The 5,967-nt window shown below is 37.3% G+C and overlaps 1 protein-coding gene across 5 annotated transcripts in view; it reads right to left on the bottom strand.

Moving 5' to 3' along the window:
- Positions 1 to 5,967, bottom strand: part of vdra (vitamin D receptor a) — an 82,613-nt gene continuing 76,646 nt past the window's right edge. For all 5 annotated transcript variants that reach the window (XM_073937963.1, XM_073937961.1, XM_073937962.1 and 2 more), the window contains one exon: positions 1 to 5,967. This exon is cut by the window's right edge and continues 1,353 nt beyond it. The gene's annotated coding sequence lies outside the window, so the exon portion shown is untranslated.

Raw genomic sequence — 5,967 nt, 5'->3', positions numbered from 1 at the left:
GGGCAGTAAAAGCGCTGTTTAAGCTGCAGGCTTTTTTATGGAGACATCTTGAGGTAAATAGTCCAGCATTTGAGTCAGAGAGGAATAAATAAGTCAAAGATTTAGTGTTTCTTATAAAAAGAAAGACAAACGAAACATTGAAATGGTGTGATGATTACATGTGTGAATGAATGAGAGAGAGGTAGTTCATTTTGGTTAACAACGGCACCTGGTGGTTTGTGTTTTCCTTAAACAATCAGCATTCAGACGATTCGTTTACCCGCTTCTACATACGTACATGAGCGAAAATTTATCCTTCAGCTAGACTCAAGAAAGGCAATCTTCAGTCTAGCTGTTCGGCTCCACGACCCAACCGTGACTATATAAACAAATAAAGCCACAGGTCGGTCGATTGCCTTCAATTCAGTCACGAACATCCAACAGAGAAGACACAAACTCTGTGAATGTGAAGATTAACTGATCCAAAGTGCATAGACAGTCCAGAAGATGTTCTCCTGTGTATCTACAACAACTTCCCCCAGGGGCGGTTCTAGATGCTTTCGCTAGAGCTGTGGCAGTAAAGCCATTCTGTATCAACTCCGAGATTAGCTTTCTCCAACAGATGGCGCTGTTTGCTATTTTTAATTAGAGCTGTGGTGATAAACTGATTCTGTATCGATTCCGTGACTTTACGAATGTATTAAATTCTCTCTTGAATCAGTTCTGAGATGAGTTTTTACCAGTAGTTGCTGCTGTTTACTTTATTAAAGCCTGTACTATTTTTCATTAGGGCTGTGGCGATGAATTGGTGCATTGCGAATTTATTTACTATTAATTCCAAGATTTTCACAAATCAATTAGGAGTCTCTCTTACTCTTGAATCGACGCTGAGATTAGTTTTTACCAACAGAGGGCGCTCTTAGTTTTATTACAGGTGTTCTATTTTTTAATCCGGCTCTTCTAATACATTGTTGCATTGCAAATGAATTCAGTATCAATTCCGAGATTTCCCCGAATGCATTGTGAATCTCTCTTGAATAAATTCTGATATTAGTTGTTACCAACAGGTGGCGCTGTTTGCTTTATAAAAAGCTCTAATATTTTCCATAAGGGCTGTGATGATAAATTGCTTCATTGCGAATCTATTCTGTATTAATTCAGAGATTTTCACAAATACATTGCGATTTTCTCTTCAAATGATCCTGAGATAAGTTTACCAACAGAGGGCGCTCTTAGTTTTATTACAGGTGTTCTATTTTTTAATCCGGCTCTTCTAATACATTGTTGCATTGCAAATGAATTCAGTATCAATTCCGAGATTTCCCTGAATGCATTGTGAATCTCTCTTGAATCAATTCTGAGGTACCAACAGCTGGCACTGTTTGCTTTATAAAAAGCTGTACTATTTTTCATTAGGGCTGTGATGATAAATTGCTTCATCGCAAATCAATTCTGTATTAATACTGAGATTTTCACAAATACATTGCGATTTTCTCTTGAAACTATCCTGAGATTAGTTTACCAACAGATGGCGCTGTTTGCTTTATAAAAAGCTGTACTATTTTTGATTAGGGTGCTGGCGATAAATTGGTGCAAATAGATTCTGCATTGATTCCGAGATTAGTTTTTACCAACAGGTGGCGCTGTTTGCTTTATGTAAAGTTTTTACTATTTTCTAATCGGGCTCTGGTGTGCAATTGTTGTATTGCAAATTAATTCAGTATCAATTCCAAGATTTTCCCGAATGCATTGTGAATCTCTCATAAATTTTTATGAATAGATGGCGCTGTTTGCTTTATGAACAGCTGTACTATTCTTGATTAGGGTGCTGATGATAAATTGGTGCAAATAGAATCTGTATTGAGTCAGAGATTAGTTTTTACCAACAGGTGGCGCTGTTTGCTTTATAAACCGCTGTACTATATATTAGAGCTGTGGCGATAAATCAATTTCATTGTGAATCAATAAATAATCAAGATTTTCCACATAGATTATTCTCTGTTCAATCATTTCCGAGATTAGTTTTTACCAACAGATGGCGCTCTTTGCTTTATTAAAAGCTGTTCTATTTTTTTTTTTACAAGAAATGTGCCGATGCAATATCGATTCCAAGATTTTCCAAATGTATTACAATTCTCTCTTTAATCAATTCTGAGAATAGTTTTTACCAACAGATGGCGCTGTTTAGTTTATAAACAGCCGTACTATTTTTAGTAGTTCTCTGGCGATAAATCACTGCATTGCAAAATGATTCTGTAACGATTCTGAGATTTTCCCAAATGCATTGTGATTCTCTCTCGAATAGATTCTGAGATTAGTTTTACCAACAGATGGCGCTGTTTGCTTTATAAACAACTGTACTGCTCTTTACTAGCGCTGTGGCAATAAATCTATTTTAATGTATTACGATTCTCTCTTGAATCGATTCTGAGATTGGGTTTAAACAACAGATGGCGCGGTTTACTATATAAACAGCAATACTTTTTTAGTAGTTCTCTGCTGATAAATCATTGCATTGCATAACGATTTTCTGAGATTTTCCCAAATGCATTGTGTATCTCTCTTGAATCGATTCAGAGATGTTTGTTTATAAACTACAGTACTATTCTTTACCAGGGCTGTGGCGATAAATTGATTTAATTGTGAATTGATATATGATCGAGAATTTCCAAATGTATAATTCTCTTTTGAAATTTTTAAAAAATAGTTTTCACCAACAGATGGCGCTGTATGCTTTATTAACAGCTGTACTATTTTTGATTAGGGCACTGGCGATAAATTGATGCAAATGGTGCAAATAGATTCTGTATTAGTTTTTACCAACAGATGGCGCTCTTTGCTTTAATAAAAGCTGTACTATTTTTTTACTGGAGCGGTGATAATAAAGCGATACTGTATATATTCCAAGATCTTGAATCGATTCTGAAATTAGTTTTTACCAACAGATGGCGCTGTTTGCTATTTACATTTTGCTCGTAGTTTTTCTACATGTCCTAAAACATCACATTTGCAATATTCGTATCAGATAGGCTACAAAAATGTAATGATATTATATTCTAGTCGATATTTTATAATTTTGTGATGGAAAAAAGGATTGCTTTAAAGCTTAATTGAAGAACTACAATTCAAAAAGGCATGGTTTTATGATATAAAGATGAGAGCAGCATGTCGTAAATGTTAACCGTTGTGTTGTTATTTGTATTTATTTACAAAATACTAATATTAAATGTAATCTTAAACTGACAACTGTAGGGAAATCCTAAAACCGCCCCTGATTTTCCCCCTCACAAAAACACTGATGAAGGGACACCGGGGCCGCAAAACCCCCCATGATACCATTCAGACGTCCATCCGTTGACACCCAATGAAGCAAACCCAAAACTGGCGGGAATCCCATGTTTTTTTTTTTAGCTTGATGAGGGCAAAGCCTCCTGCTTAATCCAAAGCGGAGCAAAGATGTTGCTGGTTTATTTCCCTTGTTGATCAGATGTAAGTGATCCAGATGTGTTTGAGTTCTGCAAAGGCTACGAAGGCAGAGATGCTCATCTGGATCCGGGTTAAAAGGAGCAAAAAAAAAAACATTCAACTCCACTACGCTGATCATCCTTAGCTAGAAAAACTAGTATAATCCAAACGAAGCTTATCGTAACTGGTATATACACGTGTCTGCAATCCAGTCCGTCATCCACAAGACAGCATTAATCCAAATGTTCCTGCTCTTGAAGAACCTTCCAGCCTTTCTAGAAGTCTTGATAAATCCGACATCGTCCATCCCGGACGAGCCCCCGTTTTTTTCACCCGCAGTAATGTTAAAGCTTCAACAATCCTTTGAACGGACTGTTTCGTGTGTGTCAGGTTGGCTGTTTTGAGGCAGCGGTTGTAGCAAAAACAAAACTAAAGCACCAGTTTCAGATCAGAATGCAGAAGAAAAACTAAATAAACAGCTAACGCAGCTCAGCAGCAGTCTGGTTGAGATGTCTCATTGATTCGCAGAAATGAAAAATAATATAAGTCCAGTTCTATATCTCAAAAATCAGTACAAAACTAAGCCATGATAATCAATATAACAATAAAATTCGATGTGGAATTCGCACCTAAAAGCATCAGGGATAGATACGGTCTTAAAAGCTTATTATGTCATTCGAGAGAGAGAGAAAGAATAATCAAAGACACAAAAACATACGAAAATATTGGATTTGCATATTTCTCCCAAGCTTCTTGTCAGCTGATTAACTTGTATTAGCCTATTCTTTTCATTAGACATATGTACAGAAAACATTATGAGTGGTATTTACAGCTCGTGACCACAAGAGGGCGGCGCAGAAACTGCTGGAATGGGGACATATTTATAGCGCAAATTGCAATTCAGAACGACAGAACGATATATGAACGATTAAACAGAGAGTCTATGCAAATGTGCGCAACGATTCACATAGACGAATACTATTTTTATAATAAGTGCTTTTTTACGAAACATTTGAAAACAGACAAATCAGTTTGGGTTTCATGAATGAGGCCGAAAGATTAACAAATTTAAAATGCGAAAATGCTCACAAATTTATTTCCATTTATTAGTGGCCTCTAGATTATACAATTAATGGAGCGGTTTGGCCTATTTTGGCGAATTAAATTAGTTTTTATTTGAACTTCAAAACTGATTTGACGCACACAAAAGTTTGGCGCTACATTACTCAGTCTCTCGCACAACCTAAAATCAAACATTGATCATTAAACGGATATTGAACGCATTGATTTGATCTGATATCAGAGTAAAGTAAGGCCTCATGGTCGGCTGGATCGCTGTAGATCCAGATAGCATGAGGTTAGAGCAGCCGGATAGCCTTGTTATGATTGATTAAATAACGGCGAGCAGCATGACCTCTGGGTTTCTGCGTTTGGCTCTCTTGTGGTCATCTAAGTTCCTATCTATACAGACATCAGACCAACTTCAGGCCTTCCTCTCTCATCATCGAGTGTGTGTGTGTGTTCCCAGTAACACATTGGTGTAATTGCAGTTACAAATGCAACAAAACGGCTGATTGACTCCCACTGAGTTTGTTGCAATGCATTATGGGATTGTATCCTCTGAGAATATGAATGAGTTATTTGTGCAACCAATGTCATCTTGAAAGTTGCCTACCTAGGGCACTCGCTGGGTTTTGGAAGAGAGCCAAAGTGAATTTGAATATAGTGTACAACACAAACGCACACACACACTCATCTATGCACATAATCCAGAAGAGCCTGCTAATCCTATTACAACAGAGGATCGCCTGGCCAAACGATTTCACTTAATACAAACCATCCATATCTCTCTTAAATATAAATATTAGTGTAGATATATTTATGCATCGCTCTATTCATACATAATTAATACATTCCGTTCGGAGCTCCCTGTAGCTTAAATGCGGGAGTCTGACACATTATCCAGACCTATGCACCACACACACACACACTTGTATATATGGTTTAAGAGGACTTTCATAATAGAATATAACTAGGTCATACTCATACTGTTTAGTGTCCTCGTAAACCACACAAACACACACACACACACACACACACACACACACACACACACACACACACTGGGTTTTCATGTTCTACAAGCTCCCCCATGACGTGATGATGTTTCTACTGTACAGATAGTATATTTAGTCCGCTAAAACGAACCCCAGAACACAATCTGCAGTTGACATTTTCTAAATACCTGATTCTTGATGATTAATGAGCCGTTTCCCCTCATGGGGACCAAAAGTAAATGTCCCCACAAGGTCAAAAATGACTGGTGTTACTATCCTTAAGGGGACATTTGGTCCCCACACTGTGATGAATACCAGGATGACTCACACACACGCACTCATAAATGGTTTATGAGGACTGTCCACTAAACCCATTGTTTTTTTCATGGGGAAAAAAGTCTACTACTATACTTATGGGGACATGATTCGGTGACGAACCAGAGTTTACACAAGCGTGTTTCTACAA

The sequence above is a fragment of the Danio rerio genome, chromosome 23 (assembly GCF_049306965.1).
Source record: "Danio rerio strain Tuebingen ecotype United States chromosome 23, GRCz12tu, whole genome shotgun sequence".
Taxonomy (NCBI): Eukaryota; Metazoa; Chordata; class Actinopteri; order Cypriniformes; family Danionidae; genus Danio; species Danio rerio.
Note: the sequence above shows the minus strand (reverse complement) of the source record. Positions and strands in the feature narration are given on the sequence as shown.